Below are 19,915 nucleotides of genomic sequence, written 5' to 3'. Positions count from 1 at the left end.
AACGAACTGTAAAATTAAACTGAAAATGGAGAAGGAGAGAAAACGGGTGAGGGAGACGAATGGGGGAAAAATGCCAAGAGAGACTATATAATATTATTACCGGCGGGTCTCCGCCGGTAATTAAATATCACCGGCGGATCCGCCGGTATTAACCCGCCGGTAATAAGACATCACCGGCGGGTCCGCCGGTATTAACCCACCGGTACTACGATATTACCGGTGGGTCCGCCGGTATTAACCCGCCGGTTATAACTATTACCGGCGGATCCGCCGGTATTAACCCGCCGGTATTAGTATTATCGGTGGGATCCCGCCGGTATTAAATTAATTTGAAATCGGTCTCCGGTACTACTTATTACCGGCGAGTTGTCCGCCGGTAATAATTAAAAAAATTTTAAAAAATAAAAAATAAGATTAATACCGGAGGAATTCGTTTTCCGCCGGTAAAGATTGTATTATTATCGGCGGACTATCTCCGCCGGTAATATTTCCACCGGTAAATAACATTTTTGTTGTAGTGAATTATGAGTAATTGACTAACGTCTCCCCTGGGAGACATATGATGTGGCACACCTTCCCAAGAAAGACGTTAGAAGTCCTCCACGTCTACCAAGGAGAGACTTTAGAGGTCTTCATAAGCTGCAAGTTTTATAAATTAATTAATTTATTATGAATTTTGTAATTATTAACGTCTCTCAATACTTTTAATAACTTACACACTTAGTCATAAAGAATAATTTTTAATGACTTGCACACTTAGACTTCAAATATTTCCAAATATTTTAATGTCTTACACTACATCAGAGAGAGTCATTAAATGTCAAAATTATTGTAGTGGCGTATTTTAAGCTCTATATTGCATGTCTTTTGTGACCGCACGCAATTTTCCAAACAAAGAAAGCTTAAAGCAACTCTTCTAAAAAAATCAACACTATAGCCCCCACTAAATTTAATCAAATATATTCCTATATTATATACAACTAGTGTATATATATCACCTTACGTACAAATCTCAACTAATGAGCCATTTCTATCAACTATATATATTAAGAACATGATACTTACAGCGGGTTCCATCGAAAAGTTGTTTAGATTCTTAAAGAACAACCTGTGTATGTATACATTATAACTAGTTATATCAAATACGGATTGACATATCAATTTGACACAATAGATTACCATGCACATAAAGACACTAGTTGAAAACGTAGTCCTAACTATCGATCTCCATATACATTCAAGTAATTAATATATTTTATTATCAGAAATATTCAAATTTAAGTGGAACGACTGGACATTAAAAATAAAGTCCCATATTTGGAAAAATATGAGAAACGCAATATCAAAAAGAGTTACTACCAATTAGTTTTAAATTAGAATCCCAAATCTACTCTAAACCTTTATCTAATTTGTAATATGGTATCTCCATTTGGAACCTTTAAGCCGACATGTCTTCTTTATCGTGTTGATTTTTTTATTTGTTTTAGTCGATGTGTATTTCTTATAAATTTTTTGATCAGCTTTACAGCGTTTATGTATATTCCTATAGTCTAAAGTCGTTTATTATATTTATATTTTCTGACTCAAACATACAGAGTGCATTAAAAATATGATAAAAACAACAATTATGGTACGTCATATGATTGATGATACTTTTTAATATATATGAAATTTAAATATGTGGAATTCAATATTAAATTGCATTAATAGTAATATTCTTTAACAATTCTCTATAAATAATTTCGCTCATTCGATTGAGAGATTAATAAAATAGAAAATGTATGAATAGATAACTAATCGCTCATTCGATTGAGAGATTAATAAAATAGAAAATGTATGAATAGACAACTAATACTTCCATGCTGGAAATTTTATTCATTTTCCATTACAATTTACAATTATGGGTTCACGTGCTCTAGCTCATATAATTTCGTTTGGTAATATAGAATTGCATGGAGTACCATATCAAAGTAGGACCCAATGAAATTATATAAAATAGGCATTAATGGCTCTAAGCACTTATTGGATATAGGATAGGAGCACCGTACCATAAAAATAAGTCATAAAGTCCTCAAAATGATGAAATGTTATAATATTAGTAATAATATTAACTACAACCATTTTCAATATATATATATATATATTAACTACAACAAAATAAGTACTATAATTTTATCAATTATAGATGGCTGATGCAATTAATTTCTTATATGCTTGCTTTGAAATATAAGAAATAAGATATAGAATTTAGGTTCCTTTAAAAGTGTGTTCTAGCCCTATTTAAAAATGGTTGGAGCAATTAATTCCCTAATAAGGGTTAATTATATTTATTTTTCCTTAATGAGGGTCTAAATACAAAATAAATGATAATTCTTCCAACAAATGAGTTGATGGGCCCATGCGTATATCAGTGGGCCCAATACGAGGTATTTCAGCCTACTGCTTTATTGGGCGACATGCTCCTGACAGTATTAGGAAGGTAGCAGCACATTTTCCCATGTCAGGCGGCAGAGTCGTGAGACATCCTGCTTGTCGCCAAGCCCTTGTGAAGACCATAATGCTTTTGAATGTGCATGAAACCATAATGCTCCTGACTGTTTTAAATGTGCATAAAACCATAATGCTTTTGAAGCAGCCTCGTCGGAGTTGAATGTGCATAGAGCTCCTCAGCGATGCAACCCTGGTCGGATTCTAGCTTCGTCCTTATCCCATATTGTGTATGTAAATATATATTTTTTTGAAATGGATAATGTTCATTCAAATTGTACAAACATTTACATAATATAAATTGTTAAAAAAAAATAGTTAAATGATTATATTTTATTTTTTTAATGTTTTTAATTAATTTAAATCATTTTTTAAAGTTTTTAAGTGAAGTTTTTTAATTATAAATAAAAAATATTGATATGGACTAATGAGAGGTTGCCACGTAGGCACCAACCAGACACTTAACGGTGAGGTATCTTATACGACTGTTGAGAAAGTATGACGAAAGATATTTTTGCCGCAAAAAAAAAAGTTATTTAAGTGCCAGAATCTGCAAAACTTAGATATTTTCACCACCAATTTAAAATATCTTAAATAAAAGGAAATTTCTACATTTGATACCCTATGTTTTTACAAAGTATAGATTTGATACACTCTAATACAAAAAATTACTATTGGGTACTTTGTGTAACGACCCAAATTCACTAATTAGGCTTAAGTGCCTTGATTAATGTGTCTGGAAAGCATAATGGGAATTATGTGTGATTTTAATGATTAAGATGCATGACTATGATTTAAAGCATGCTATATGACTATGTGTATTACGTTATGTGATAATTATGCTATGTGATTTGTACCGCGTGGGTGTGGTGGTATCAATGTGATGCACGTTCCGAGACGGTCCTAGAAAGTTAGATAATGGTAACTGGTGATTTGGTAACCTGCGTAACTGTTAGTAACCATAGAGAGTAACAGGTTTTGTTGGAAAAGTGGTAGAATTGTAATGTTAGTAAAAAGACAAGTGTGCCCTTGAGGTTTAATTAGGAAGGGATATTAGTGGAGGGATAAAGTGGTCTTTTGGCAGTGAATAGATGAGCTTCAGCTGAGAAGAAAAGTTAGTCACGTATAACACTTAGGAAGTTGATTTATGCTGAAATTGGAGGAAAATCTAGAAGAAAGGAGAAGAAGAGGGAAGCTGGAGTTGGGAGACCTAAGAAGAGAATTTTGATGATTCGAGGCAAATAAGCTAAGCCTAGGCCAAGATTTCTCAGAGGTAAGGGTCTATCTATGATTTGTTTAAGTTTCAAGTCTAGTTTTTGGAGGATAAGCATGAATTGAAGCAAGTTAGTGGCTTGTTTTGCATGAAAATTCAGCTGGTTTGTCAAGGAGAAATTCAGTTCAAAGCTTGGATTGGAGGAAGCTCAAGTTGAATTTCTGATTGAGGTAAGGGTATTAAATATGTTTGCAATCTCGTAGCTGTTATGGTTTAAGGATTTAGAGGTCTGGTTTGTGCTATTCTCAAGTTTTGGTTTAAGTGTTTGAATCTGAAATTTAAGTGTGAATTCTGAGAATAGTTGTGTAATTGAGTTAGATTATGATGTTTATGGGTTGTGGTATGGTCTATTTGGGGTTTTGAGTTGGTTTCGGGGCTTAGGTATAAGTTTGGGGTGATTTGGGTTCGGGAAAAACGCAGGGAAAAACCCAGATTTCTGGGCTCGCGAAGGAGCGCCGCGACGCTAGGCCAATTTCAGAACTTAGGATTTTGCAATTTTGAGCCTTTGCTCCAGGGGTTCGGGGGATATCTTCGGTGCATTTTTTTAGGGATTTGGGGGTCCCGAGAGTGTGGGATTGGTTCCGGGAAGTAGTTTTGGATTGATTAGTGACAAGGATGTTTCATTTGTGTTGTGACTAGGTCTTGGGAGAGGCTCGGGGTAGAGGACCGTGCTCGCGGCTTCGTGGCATCGGAAACTAGTAAATTGAAAGGTAAGAAAACTGCACCCGGTTGTGTGATTGAATGGGACTAAGTTCTCTCGGGAATTGTGTCGTGTCAACGTTGGTATTACGCCATGGGACATGTAAAAGCGGTCTAAGAGTACCATACATGATATTAGCGCACAGGGCGCAGATTGGCCACTGGTAGCCAAGGACGATGGGATAACAGAGGGAGCAGCCTGAGGGCGCTAGCCCTAGTTATCATTTGTGAACTGTGTATGTTATGAACTGATATGCCTAGTATGTGGAATACTTTATTATACTGACTGATGACATATCTGAGTTTATGTGAAGCAATGTGAGATGTTGACTTGTCTGCTAATTGTTCATGCTCTGTTGTTGTTGTGTTTTCTTGCTGGGCCCTGGCTCACGGGTGCTACGTGGTGCAGGTAAAGGCAAGGGCAAGCTGGACCAAGCCTGAGGTGGAGAGCTCCGAGGTGAAATGTACATAGCCAGCGGTTCGACCGCCACGGTCGAGGAGTGGACCAGGACAGGGATCACCTAACTACAAGTTTTGCCTTAGCATGGCCGGTTGTTGTATATAAACCCTGAGTCTTTTGTAAACGGTCTTTGAACTTAATATTTCTGAGATCCCATGTAACAAATGATACTTTCTAATGAAAACGTGGCTTTTGAGACCAAAACGCTTTAACCCTAGTTCCTTTATAGTTTCAATAACACAATTTTATTTAAATGACTTGATTAGCAAGTCTGGCACTTTATAAACACACAGTGTAACGGTCTTGGCTATCCAGGGCGTTACACTTTGTATTTGTAAATTCAGTCAATAATGGTATGCATGATTTTAGTCAATAGTTTTTCCATAATGCTAAAATTACTTTCCCTTTTAAGTGCTTTAAATCATTAAAATTTATTTGAAAAAATATGATGATACATATCAAATTATAATTGATGCAATTTTTTTTGTCAAATGATACTTTTGACCATGTGTTTTGCAAAACAAATCAAAATAGTACCCTGAATCTGATTTTGGTCAAAATAATTTCAAATGTAATATTTCCTTGTCTACTCCTCAACCAACATCTCCACTAGTATGAACTCATTGCATCGCCGATGACAATTTGTAACGACCCAAAATTACTGTTATGGCTTAAGGGCCCTGATTAGTGTGCCAAGAGGGCATGATTGGTTTATGTGTGAGTTTGTTGATTTAATGCATGATTATATGATAAGCATGCTTGCATGATTATATGAATGTAAATGTGGTGAAATGTTATATGTAACGCCCCAACTCCTGGGACCGTTACGGTGTGCCTTGTAAACAGTGCTAAACTCGCTAATCGAGTTATTTGGCCAAATCGTGTAACTAAGTGTGATTAGCGGTTTAGGGTTTAAACAATTTGGTTAAGATGTAACGTTTCACTAGAACGTTTAATATATACATTGGGATCCCGAAAATATAATTTCAGAGTCTATTACAGAAAATATTTACAACAGGTCGTTCTAAGCGGCAAAACAGGGTTCAACCCTAGTTCCACTTTAAACCTCGGCCGTGGCGGACGAGCAGCTGCATATGTACACATCATCACCTAAGCTCTTCAACTCAAGGATGGTCCAGCTTCCTCTTGCCTTTACCTGCACCACATAGCACCCGTGAGCCGAAGCCCAACAAGAAAACACAATCCAACATGATATAATATCAACGGATAACATGACGTAATATCATCAAGTAACATGATATAATATCAACAGATAACATGGTATAATACCAACAAATAACATGATATAACATCAACAGATAACATGGTATAATACCAACAAATAACATGATATAATATCAACAGATAACATGGTATAATACCAACAAATAACATGATATAATATCAACAACAGTTGTAATAGCCATTCAGGACCAACGGTCCAAAACAGGTAGGTGACAATAGCCAAAAGTCAGAAAAGTGGGTACAGCCTCCTCTAGCCATGTGACGATAGGGTCACCAGGGCTTAACTGATAGGTGGTTCTTTCATAAGCTTGATTAGGATAGGTGCATGGTGATTAGTCACCAACATAACCATCCTCTCGACTCTAGAGCTGTAACTAAGGACAGCGTCCCCCAGCCATGTGACAAACAGTCACCGGGGTCATATACCTTGGCTGAAATCATCTGGTCTTAGACCAGGCAAGCGCTTATAAGTTCTTCGACCCTAGGGTCGGTCTAGCATTAATGCCATAGAGCCATTCAATGTGTGATTCTCGACTTTAGAGTCGGTCCCTGACTAGTCAGTGCCATAAACAAGCAAGTCATGCCACCAATCACATACCCCATGTTCAATATCCATAAACAAGGTATTTAGCATGCTTACTAAACAGATACCAGTACAATTAGGATCATGTACAACCACAGAGGTTCAAGCTCCGAATAATATCATACCCAGTATACAAAGCATGTCCTAATCACACGTTTCTCATGCATCATATGCAATATATCCAGCAATCCAACATGCACCAATAACAGCCATGCATGTCACGTTTAATAGTCAACCAACATGCATCAAGAATAGCCATGCATGTCATACATAATAATCAACCGGCATACACCAATAATAGCCATGCATGTCTCATATACACAGGGTGCAATTTTCTTACCTCAAAGTCGAGCTAGAACGATTAAAAGAATGACCCTTGAGAACGATCAACTTTTAGTCCTTTAGCGGCCACCTAGTCATAACCAAATATAAGGTATCATCAATAAAAATGATCAACATAATTTCCCAAATCAATAACTAGCCTCCGGGACATCAATCCCCACTTAACCGGGTACTAGGTTCAACCCCGAGGCCTATGCTTGAATCCCCAAGCTTAAAAACATGTTTTTGGTCAAAATGGCCTTAAGGGACGCGGCCCTCCCCTGCTGCGCCGCGGCGCGCCCTCAAATAGAGAGGGCTCCCCTCTGCCAAACGCCAAGGGCCGCGGCGCACCCCTGCTGCGTCGCAGCGCCCAGCCCAGATCAGCAACAAGCCCACGCACGAACCAGTTTTTCCCCTGTGCGATATCTTCTCAAACCAGTCCTTCAAACCTTCATAAAACCTCTTCCTAACATACAATTAAACCCTCAAACAACACCCTTAGCTCACTCTCATCAAACCCCAATCAAACTAACACTAAAACCCCCTTTGATTCTCACTTCCCACATCAAAAATCATGAATTGAAAACCAAAACGAAAACAGAGTAACACCTGAAACCAAAGACTAAAACTCACCCTGAAACCTGATTTGAATCCCCTTTAATGGTTGAAACAGGTCCCCTACCTGCCACCTTTGATTTCCTAGCTCAAAACCCCAAAGTGGCTCTCAAAATTTGGAAGAGAGATGGAGGATAGTTTTGTACGGGAGAGAGAGGAAGAGAGGATGAGGATGGCTCTGTTTTAACTCTGTATTTTCTACAGCCTTCATGTCATATATATCCTTAGGGTCAAAAGACCATAATGCCCCTAAGCCAAATAAACCCCTTTAAAGGCTTCCAAGGGTAAAATCGTCATTTCCCCTATCTCGTTAATTATAATTAACGCTCTCCAATTCCCGCTATTCTCAATATCCTCAAACACCAATAATTCATATCCCGTTACCCTAAAATCCCCAGTAACGCTATAATCATTAATATCACCCCGAGACTCACCCCGAGCCCCGAGCTTAAACCCGTTATGACTAGACCGAACACTTACATCTCATGATCGTCTCATGTCGACTAGCTCGAACCAATCCACCTTATAGTGTGGCTATATTAATTAATCACAATCATGCACCCAAAATATACAATTACGCCCACAGTGGCCAAATTACCAAAATACCCTCATAGTTAGCATATGAGCCCATATGCATGCATTCACCATCATATAATAATATAACTCACATAAACATGCATATAACCATTAAATACTATAATAAATCAATTATGGCCCTCCCGGCCTCCTAATCAAGGTCCTAAACCTTATTAGGAAATTTGGGGCATTACATTATATCTGTGAGAACCACATTATTATGTGGGTAGATCTGCATCGTGCGATTTGAGGCGATCCTAGGGAGCCAGTTAGCGGGAAGTCACAACGGGGCTTAATACTTGACTTGGGGAAAGTCAAGGGGTAATTCGGGTATTAGATGATTATTTGGGTTATCGGGTCATGGAAATAAATATATGGAGATATATTTGAGTTTAGGAAGCTTAGGCAGAAATATTGGGGAAATTTACCATTTTGCCCTCGGGGACGTTTCCGGCACCCCGAGCCTCGGGATTGACTTAATTAACCAAGGGTTAGACTAAAAAAAAGAGAAAGCGGTACAATAAAACACAAACCGACCTATTTTGCTCTTCTCTTCCTTCTCTTCTCTCTCTCAAGAAAAACTACTGGAATTCAAGGGAAATCAGCTGGGAATTCAGTGGTTTGGGCTAGAATCTTGAAGGTTTAATTTAGTGCTCAGCTAAGGAAACTCAACCAAGATTAAGGTAAGGACTGAATCATATTCTTGAGCATTAGAATTTTGAGTTTTGGCTGAGTATTAAGGGTGTTTATGGTTTTGATGTTTAAGGATTGGATTAAAGTTGAGAAGTTTGGATTTTACTCAGGAATCTGTTAAGGAAGTGGTTCAACAAAGAAGGTAAGCTTCAATTCGTAATTTAGAGGTTAAAATCTAAGTTTGCATGACTGGTTTTTGAGTTCTTTAGTTGCTGGGTTTCAGAAATCAAAGTGGAGTTTTAATAAGCTTTTAAGCTGGATTTCTGTTGGATTATGCTGTTATAATTGTACTTAAGTCTTGTGATTGATGGGTTTTGCTAATAGGGTGCTTTGGGGTGGTTTTGAATAAGGTTAGGATGTTAGAAATGGTGGATTTTCTGGGCACGAAGGGGTGGGCCGCGGCTCTGTTCTAGAGCGCTGCGGCCCTACGAAGCAAAGGAGATAGGGAGGCTCGGCTGAAGGGGAGCGCCGCGGTGCCACAGGGCAGGGCCGCGGTGTGTGTCTGCCTTCTAAAGGGCTTGGTTTCTATTTCAGGGGCGGGCCGTGGCTAGGTTTTAGGGGCACCTTGGTTGTGACTAGGTGTTAAGCTAAGGCTCGGGAAGCGGATCGTGTTCGTGAGTCGTTGCTCGTAGTTAGTGAACGTGGAAATTAAAGGTAAGAAAACTGCACCCGGTTATGTAATTGCAATGGGACTAAGGGTTCCCTAATATGTATGCTTTGAGAGGATGGTATTATGCCATGTAAACAGTAAATCAACGGCCTAAGAGTGCCAAGATTACACTAGCGCACAGGGCGCGGCTCGGCCACTGGTAGCCGAGGACAGCTTATTATGCACTGAGCTCGGTTTAAGCGGGCCGGAGTTAGTAGGGTAAACAGAGGGTGCGGCGTAAGTTGTCGGCCCTGTTAATCATGTAACTTGATTATTATTTATTCTTGGTTGCAGCTTTGACTCTGAATACGTGCTATGTGGTTAATATGAGTGTTAAGTGTTTGATCATGCTTAAAGGATTAATTGTCTGTTATTGTCGTTTGTGTTGCATATTATGTTTTCTTGTTGGGCTTTAGCTCACGGGTGCTACGTGGTGCAGGTAAAGGCAAGGGCAAACTTGATCAGCCCTGACTTGGAGAGCTATGTGAGCTTAATGTACATGACCAGCTGCTCAGCCACCACGGTTGAGGGGAAAACAGGAATAGGGGAACCAGAAATGTTTGTTTTGCCTTAGAATGGCTGATGATTGTCTGTATTTTTGAAATTCTGTAAGCCGTCTTTTAAACATTGTTTCTTTTTGGGATCCCATGTGTAAAACTGTTTAATTATATAAAATTTATCTTTGGAATCCAAAACTCTTTTTAACCTTAGCGCATTTATGGTTAGTAACACGTTTTCAACTAAATGACTTGATTAGCAAGTCCTGCACCTTTATAAGTACACAGTGTAGTGGTCTTGGCTATCCAGGGCGTTACACAATTAACCTTAAATTTGAAATTATTTTGACAAAATTCGAGTTAAGGATATTATTTTTTTATCCATTTTGCAAAACACATGGTCTAAAATATAATTTAACATAACACATGGTCTAAAAAATGTAAAAAAATAAACTTATTAAAAATACGTTTAATAAAAAATTTTAATATTTTCCTTCTCCCTCTTCTCCCTCTCTCTTTCTTCCCCACACACATTCTCTCCTTCCTCTCTCTCATCATCCATGGCAGATTATAAAAGCTCTAAGCTTTCACCCACGTATCTCACTGAACCCGAATTCAACCTCGATGACATCATTTGGGACTAAGCGATAACACTAAATTTACATATTATTCTTCTCTTCATCTTCTTCCCATTCTCTTTCAACATCACCATCTTCACCTCCTTGATAAAACTCATAAAACCCAGATTTGAACATTTAAATTCAAATAAATATTAATTTTGTATGTACAAACAAAAATTGCCGAACAAAACCCAAGAACACCAAGGCACTTTTTTTTTTAAATGAAATACAGAAAAATTATTAAATATATTACTCAATCTTTACACACAATCTCTACGAGAAAACTAAAATTTGTTTAAACTAAAATTTTGTTAAATCAAATTCAATCTTTGCACAATCTCTATGGCACAAAAGCTCTAGATCTGGAATAAAAAAGCATTTTTGATTTGTTATTTTTTTTTGGAAATAGCTATAGTGTTGACCTGTGAAATTGACCAACGGTCGTATGTACAAAATACGACACCTAATGAACGGAATGAATATAAAATATGACATAGTACAAATATCTTAAACAAACACATAGGAATTTATAGTGGTTCAGCCCTGTTCTGATGAACAGTAATAAGTTAATCCATTTAGTTTTTAGTATTATATTACTCGATAGATAATTACACTGATGAATAGAAGTATTCACTCGTTGCTAATTTTCCCTGAGTTTCTCCCAAAACATTCGTTTGATCCCCTTCAATGTAGCCTTGGGTCTTTTATTTATAGTACCCAGGGGCTGTTACATGATCACTAAGAGTGGGATCGTAGTTTGATTCATGATCATTGGGAGTGGAGATATATGTCCACCTTCTAATGATTATGAGATCGTGGGTCTTCCTGTTGTCTTCTATGGATCGTGGTCGATAATGCACAATTGAGACCTCTGGGAAAATGCTAAGTCTATATTGGTCTATGAGACTTAGGTGCTAGGCTCGACGACCCTTTAGAGCTTGGGTGCTAGGCCTGTTGGTCTTCTGGGTGCTAGACCTATTGATCTTTTGGGTGTTAGGCCTATTGATCTCAGTCTGAATGAGCGTGAGTTTTACCCGTTTTCGGGAGTGTAGTCCGACCGCCCTATGAAGGATAGGGTGGGCCGACCACCCCGAGGGGTTCTTGGGCATGCTTGGGCTGACCACCCCTAGGGTGTTTTGGCCTGTTCGATTTCTCTATAGGTCCTGGACCTATCTTTTATGCTCATCGGTCTTTTTTCAATACTTCGTCGTTTTTTCTTGATTTGTGATGCCACGTGTCGCTTTCTCATTTGCCACATCATCCCTGTATTTTTTAGGGATAATAGATAGACATTGACAAACCATAACAAATTCATGCTGGTATTGAAGATCACTCCAATCCATTGAAGATCCTAGCTCCATTCGTCATGCTGACCTTCCTTCGTCCGTGCCTATTGCAAATTTTAGCTCAGACGTCGACCACCTATAGAGAAAGAGATGAGGAAGACGAAGATAAAGAAATGGATGTTGTGGGTCTTGTTGCTACTTTGTTCTGGGTTTGATTAGGTTTGGATGTTTTAGATCGTCTTAGAAGAAGAACACGAAAGTAGAGAGAGAAAGAATTGACGAGGTCGAGGAAGAAAAGAAAAGGGAGAAAGAGTAAATAAACTGGACTAATTAATTAGTTTTTTTAAATAAAAATAAACTTCATCCATTATAACTTGGCATGTAGGGGTGCACACGGGTCGGGTTTTCGGGTTTTGGGTCATCGGGTTCGAGTTTTGCAGGTTTCGGGTTGGGAAATGAGGTACCAAACCCTCACCAAAATTTTCAGTTTTTTAGGTCATTTTGGGTTTCAGGCTTGGTCAGGTCAGGTCGAGTTTAGGGTGGGATTGGGTTGAAAATGGGCCTTGGTAAAAAAAAATAAAAAATACCAATTTTTTGACACTTTTTTTACGTTTCACATGTTTTCTTTTACTTTGTTGTTAGTTTGGTTCAATTAATTTTTTACAAATTGGGCCTTGGTAAAAAAACTTGAAAGGGTAGGGGTTAGGGTTTTTTTGTCATCAAATTTGAATTAAAATTAAAATAAAATTATGTTTTTTTTTATTTGTTCCGGTTCGGGTGTAACCCGAACCTGTGTATGTGTATTTACCACACCCGAACCCGACCTGAACATACTCGGGTTCAGGTCTAATTCCGACCCGAAATTGACGAGTTTGGCCAAAAAGTGAGTTTTGAGGTTGCGGGTCGATGGGTTGTGCGGGTTTTCAGATTTTGCGGGTCAAATTTTCACCCCTATTGGCATGTGTCATCATATTTTTTTCAAATAAATTTTAATGATTTAAAGTACTTAAATGGGAGGGTAATTTAGGTATTTGAGAAAAATTATTGACCAACAACGTGCAAAAAGTTCTATTTCTTATTGATTTTACAAGTAGAGAGTACTCGATAATTTTTTTTTGAATAATTAGCAATTTTGTTTCCTGAACTTATGACACTACCAGATAGTGCCTCCTAAAATACACGGTTTGTTAAAAATTCCCCCTGAACTTTTTCATTTACAGAAACATAGTTCTTCTGTTAGCTTCTGTTACATGTATATAGTCCTCCGAAAATTAATAAAAGGACTAGATTTTTGTAAATGATATATTTCATGGTGAATTTTTACTATGTATATTTTAGAGTAGACGAAATGGTAGTTAGATTATTAATTTTTTTTTTAGTATTAGTGAGTATCAAAACTATACTTTGCCTATTCTAAATGAGTACCTACCTATATTTTTTTTAATTAATGGCTGCCTTTGAATTTAATTCCACATGGATTTAAATAGGTGGTATTAGACTAAAATCAAAATCTGACCCACAACTCAAAAAAAGTACTGGCAGATAAATAGTACGCATCGAAAGCAGTAAATTTGGAATCACTAGTTCCCATGTGTTCCCATGTGTGGTGGTTGAATCCCAAACGGGTGTGTTATAAATGTTTTTCCTTTTTTTAGTCAAAAAAAAAAATTCATTACCCAACTATCTCAAGTCAAGTAGCTAGATCGATAAAGCAATCCCTCTATAAATACCATACTAAAACCTTGCTCAAAATGTACCAAATTCAAGCTAAAAGAGAAAGCTAGCATTTGAAATGAAGAAGTTGTCCTTCTTAGCGATCTGTGCGGCGGTAGTGGTAGCGGCAGCAGTGGTGCTGTCCGAAGCACCAGCAGCAGAGGCGGTGACGTGCAACGTCATGGAGTTGAGCTCTTGCCTGTCGGCCATCACCTACGGGACAACGCCGTCGAGCGAATGCTGCAGCAAGCTCAACGAACAGAAGCCTTGCTTTTGTGGGTACCTCAAGAATCCCAACCTGGGTCAATATGTCAACTCTGCTAATGCCAAGAGAGTTGCTGCTGTCTGTCACGTGACCTATCCGACATGTTGATCACCTCACCCGAGTCCCTGGCCGGTCGCCTGCTTCTTTGCGCGCTTTTCTAGCTACAACTAGTAGTAGTGATCCTAAGAAGTTATGTTTACTATGAATAAGAAGTCATATGACTCATATATGGTATTGTTGCTGATGAAAGATAAATTATTGTTATGTATCTTTAGATCCATCTTCGGTTCTCTGTATGACATAACATCCTTTCTGTAGTTGTGGTTTAAGCATATTTGAGTATATTTTTATGGGTTTTGTGCCATTAATACCGAATTAGCATATTAAAACTTACATGCGTCCAAAATGAGCATTAATGTTATAAAAGTAAGTAAATCTCTATCATGTGATTTTAATTTTGTAGTAAAATAATAATTTTTTAATATTACATATTACTAATTATAAATTTTAGTAAATTAATATTTTATTTTAAATAATTAATATTATGTTATGGCAAGTTCTTTAGTCCCTCACGGGACTTAGTCCAACAAGTGGGACCCAAAAAATTTTCAAGTGTCAAGTTATTAAATTATTTGGTGTTTTTATTATTAAATTTTTTTATTTGATGAGCCGGTGATGTAAACCGGTTGTAAAAAAATATTGAATCATGGTCTGAAAAGTATGGGCAAAACAGTAATTTGCAGGTAAAAAAAGTCTACAGTGGAGGGCAATAAGGTAAACTTAGTATTGTGTTCAAACATATTTACGATATTGGGAAAATAATGTTTATGAGTCACTTAGTAATTTTTAAAGGAGTAGGCAGGAATAACGTTGTATGTAAAAGTAATGAATTTCCCAGTAACTCATCTGCATATAAGTAACATTTTGATGTCGGTAAGTAATATTAAATAGAGTGGTTAGTAATAACATAATAGCTAAAAGTAAAAAAACCGAAAGTAATTATTGTTTGTTTTTTTGCGAGTAACAAATGAATTGTCTTAGTGAATATCTCAGTTTTATTTGACTTGTTTAATGGTTAGAAGAATGAATTACCATTGATTATGTAACTTTAGGTTGTATAGTTAATTTAGAATGAATTTTGGCCATTATATGGTATTTGGTATGTAAGACTTTCCCTTTGCATAAGTTATTTTATAATCTCCTGATGTGTAACACAATTAGAGTATAATAATAATAATAATAATACCACTAAACATACCATATTTAAGTTATAATATTTATATGGTTGCGCGATTAGGAGTCACTACTTCGTTAAAAAAAGTGTGATTAAAATATTTCTATCATAAATGGAGACTAAAAATTTAATCTCATACAATATAAAAAGATGATTAATTGATGAATCATTCATACTATACTTTTGTAAGTTCATTTGACATATACGGTGAAGTACATAGGTTTAAATTGCAAACCACATTGGCGGCTTAGTTGACGAGGAAATTAATAATTTGTTATCAATTAGATCCATTAGATCCATTACGTGGGCCCATGTGTACTATTGAACTTCTTCTTATAGCACACGTAACTTGTAAATGGGGAGAAAGATACAACACATAGAACCATATTAGTTTATTGGCTGGGTGGACCCAACTATGTCTGCCTCCATGTGGTGTTATTGAGAATTTAGTTTAATGATGGAAGAGAAGAGATTTAACGCCCATTTTTATATATATTGGGTCCATAAGGGCAGCCTTTTATATAAGAAAAAAAAATTTAACGGTGTGCTAATTACTTTAACTGTACATATTAAAAGTTAAATGCCAATCAACGTTTGACTCACTCCCATAACGGGTTACGTGTTTCAGAATTTTTTTGTCAAGTAATGTCATACCTTATTACATGTGTGTTATCACCTAATTCAGATCATATGCAGTATATGGTGTCTCGTTTATTGATAAATCAAATATCACTACCAAGTATAACTTGTACACACGTTACCATATACTAGCATGCACTACATCAACTCCATAGGCCACAAGTTATATATATATATATACGTGTAGCCCTTGTGTTATGTTCATCTTTTATCTGAATCATATTACCCTCTCCTCTTTTCAATTTTAGTTTTCTGTCTACCATGGATCATACACCCCCTGGAGATGGTAATGTATTTGGGTGCCCATACTTTGATGAATTACGACTTGAGCAAATGGAATACATCAACTACATATTGTTGGAGAACTTAAGGTTAGCAACCGAGCGGAGTGAGTTGGAGAATATGTACAACGCCACAAACATGCAGCACTCTACGCTAAATTCAGAGATACATAGGCTAGAAATGGCTTTAGGGGTGATGTAGAAGAAGTCCATGGAAATGGCAAGTGAATGGAGAAAAGACCTCCAAGCCATGGTTGCCACGATCGAGGAGCTCCGTACCGGGTACATGGAAAAGTACACAACTATCGTCCCAAGTCAAAAGCCACCCATGCAGTAGTTACATATTTATAATTTTATACTATGTACGTTGTAGTGGTGTGTATGTGTTATATTTGATTTTGGGTCCATGACTCGAACATCCACACTAGTAGAATGTTCTTTTTGGGTTCGCAACTCCTAGTGTTGCTGGTCTGTTTTAATGAGTTCAGAAGACTCTTTTCCTTGATGTGTAAGACCATTGCAACCCTTGTCCATGGGCCCACGTAATGGATCTAATTGAGTTCAGAACACATGAGCTCACGTAATGGATCTAATTGAGATGGCAATCGGTATCCGATTAAAGGGGGTCCCCAAGGGTATATGTGTATTTTTGTATCATTCAATCAACAAATTTAAATCCAACCATTCACTCTAAAAACTAACATATCCTATGGCTCACAACAATTGTTGAACTAAAGAACTTCCCTTATGTTATATGTATATTAATTTTTATTTTGAAGTTATTTTGATTTTTTTTTTAAAATTTATAGGTTGTTGAATGGTATACCATACCACAAAATACATATAATGAGTTGAAAAATAATATACCAACAAAACTTACAAAATTATTACTAAAAAATGTATATACAATACTAATAAAATTATGTACTACCATTAAAATGTATATCATGATACAAAATTATATACTACCATTACTGTAACGCTTTGGTTACTCCAAGACCGTTACTGTGAACTTTAAGCAATGCTTAACTCGCTAGATGATAGACCCAAAACGGGTATGTTTTAAATATTTATAATTCGCAAGTGCACAAATTATATATGAAATATAGTGTTCGTGTAAGCACGGATGTCGAACCCATAGGAGTTGTCTAAAATAAAAAAGAAAACTATTTTAAACCAAAATTAATAAATTATAACCTAGTTCCAAAGATTGATGAGAATTTGTGACAATAAAATCTAATAAGAGACCATAATAAAGAAATTTAAGACAATAAATAAAAATAAATTAATATTAGAAATCAAGATGGTAAAATAAGATTATTAAGGATTAGAATCCACAAAATATAAGTTCAATAATATTTATAAGTACATTGATTCCCAAGTCTTAGTGATAGTTAAAATAAATCAAACTATAATTTTCCAAATAGATTTATAATTTTAAGCACAAATTACTTCTAAAAAGATAGGATTTTTCTTCACTTTTCAAATTATAATTTCAAAGCATTTAGTGTAAATCAATATAATGAAATAACAAATAAATCAATGAACATTATTTATAAGGCAAAACATAATATTTTAGTCCTAAGCATTGGATGTATACAATTTAATGACACATCTTACACAAAGAATATTATGTTTTTGCACTAATGAAGAACAAATTGTAAATATGTTCTAACAATCTAAAATACAAGATATTTAAGATGAAAGAAAATATTTGAAGAAGAAAATCCATAAACTTTATTGCACAAAATGGGAAATCAACATACAAAATAAACACTATCTAGTTACATATTGTTTCATCATCACCTTAATAACCTTAAAAAGATTAGAACTCATCACTAGAATAGAAAATACAAACAAAAAAATTACAAACATAACTTAGGAAAATTTGGAGGAAAACCCCCAAATTATTCCTCTAAAAATACCTAGAAAATAACCAAAAAGAAGAAGAAGATAAAGAGAATAGAGAGGTCTTGAAGGTGTAGAACTTGTGTAGTGTAATCCCCTCTAAAATAAGCACATCCCAAATGGTCTTGAAAATTCCCTATTTATAGCCAAAATGAGATTATTAAAATAATCAATTTAAATTGATTAAATTAATTAAATTAATAATAATATGGAAAATATGGGTAAATTATAGGGTGTAATGATGATGTTTTGGGGTAAAATGTGTAGAAAAGTTTGGGTAAAAATGATATTTTTGGACATAAGGGGACAAAAGGATTTGTTGGGCTCAAAAATGGGAAAAAGCAGCTGAGGAAGGTGGCTGGACCAGGGGTTGTTTTGGCTGGGCCTGCTGAAGTGTGAAGGAATTGGTGGTGCGGGCCTGCTGGCAGCTGAGGAAGGCTGAACGTGGGCCTAGGTGCTGGGCTCGGGTTGGCATTTGGAGCAGGAGGCGTGGCCGTGGGATAGACAAGCGGGCAGGGAAGGTGGCTGAATGGAGGCACGGGCCTGGTTTTCTGGGCAGCTCGTTGGTGGGCTGGATTCAGCTGGAGGCAGGGAGAAGGTGCTTCGGCTGGGCTTGATCCGTGGGTCTGGAGTGGCAGCTGGCGGGCCCAGGAGGCTGGAAGTATGTGGGCTTCGAAAAATGGCATTTTAGATCTTTTCTTTTCAGCTTTGCCATATTCTTTTCTTCATTTTTCTTGGCTTTTCAAGCACGAACAATACTACAATTTCCCTATAAAACAAACATAAATTAAATTAAAACTAAATATTTTCAATAATAAAATATACAACAAAAATTCCATGAAAATATTAATTAAAACTTAAATTTACTTAAACATTTAAGTTCAAAATTACATATTTTTACTCCTAAATTAACAATATTAATTTTAAATAATTAAACTATAACATTTTACAACAAAATAACTATAAAAATACACAAAAATGTATAAAATCAAAATAAACTCAATAAATTCAAAATTACTTTAAAACTTAATAAATCAATGAAAAACTCAAAAATTAAGCAACAACTAGCACATAAAAAGTGGTAAAATAACTCTATTTTGTAGAGTTATCACTAAACAAGTCATTTGATTTTAAACGTGTATCTAGGTGTTATTAATAGGCTAAGGTGAAAAATATTGATAAAAAAGAATGGATATATTTTATTTAAAACATAAAACTGTATATGGGCCCACAAAAAACATTTACAAAGTTATTTACAATCCAAAATGTTCATTACAGTGTAAAAATTACAACCCGCCGACCTAAGCAGCAAAAATGGGGTTAACCCCTAGTTCCTCTGAGAATCACCTTGGCTGTGGTAGTCAAGCGACCGCATATGTACACATCGCCACCTAAGCTCTCCACTCAAGGCTGGGTGAGCTTTTCTTTCCCTTTACTTGCACCGCATATCACTCGTGAGCCAAGACTCAGCAAGAAAACTTATTACTACATGTATACAATATCAACAAATGATTATGGTAATCTTCTGGGCTTGCAGCCCAATCAGATAAGTGACTATGGAGTCACACACTGTGCAAGTGGCTAATAAGTCAACCTTTAAGGATATGTTCCCTATATAGATGACTAATAAGTCCATCTCTAGGGTTCTGCTCCTTAAATAGATGGCTAATAAGTCCATCTCTAGGGATCCGCTCCCAAGCCATGTGACGTGTTGGCCACCTTAGCCCTTTTGGCTCTAACTCTAAGTAACTAGCTCTTAGACTAGACAAGCTCTTTTGTTTTCATCGAACTTAAGGTCGGTCAAGCATTTCATGCTTATGATGATAATGCTTATGTCGATTAGATCTAATCTTTTCAGTTTGCGTTAAACA

Source organism: Humulus lupulus, chromosome 8 (genome assembly GCF_963169125.1).
Source record: "Humulus lupulus chromosome 8, drHumLupu1.1, whole genome shotgun sequence".
Taxonomy (NCBI): domain Eukaryota; kingdom Viridiplantae; phylum Streptophyta; class Magnoliopsida; order Rosales; family Cannabaceae; genus Humulus; species Humulus lupulus.
The sequence above is the reverse complement of the archived record's forward strand: the minus strand, read 5'-3'. Positions refer to the sequence as shown.